Source organism: Myotis davidii, unplaced genomic scaffold, assembly GCF_000327345.1.
Source record: "Myotis davidii unplaced genomic scaffold, ASM32734v1 scaffold991, whole genome shotgun sequence".
In the NCBI taxonomy this organism is placed as follows: Eukaryota; Metazoa; Chordata; class Mammalia; order Chiroptera; family Vespertilionidae; genus Myotis; species Myotis davidii.
This window is the reverse complement of record NW_006283137.1, coordinates 262,263-262,612: the sequence shown is the minus strand read 5'-3', so window position 1 is coordinate 262,612 and position 350 is coordinate 262,263. Positions and strand designations below refer to the sequence as shown.

Sequence of the window (350 nt, the reverse complement as noted above, 5' to 3'; positions counted from 1 at the left end):
TGTGGGGCATGCAGGAGCGAGCCGATCCATGATTCATCATTGATGTTTCTCTCTCTCTCCCTCTCCCTCTCCTTTCCTCTCTGAAATCAATAAAAATTTATTTTTAAAAAAACATTAAAAAAAAAGACCTAAGTTCCCACCGGACAGGTGCCGTCCGTAGGCTCTGCCCCTCCTCACAGAGGCATCCGCATGAGTCACGCAAACGAGCCGGGCCGAGGGTGCTCATCCCGTGGCTGAGCGTCTGTCACGCTGTGGGCGGGCGTTCACCTCCCTTCAAATGAACAGAACCTGCCTTTCCGTGGACACGCGCTCGCCCGTGAACGGTCCTTCCTGCGGGGAAGCGGGTGGCG

General features: G+C 55.1%; 1 protein-coding gene across 1 annotated transcript in view; it reads left to right on the top strand.

Annotated features, from left to right (window-relative positions):
- The window catches only part of DNAH17 (dynein, axonemal, heavy chain 17), a 107,024-nt gene that overhangs the window by 15,275 nt on the left and 91,399 nt on the right, over nt 1-350 (top strand).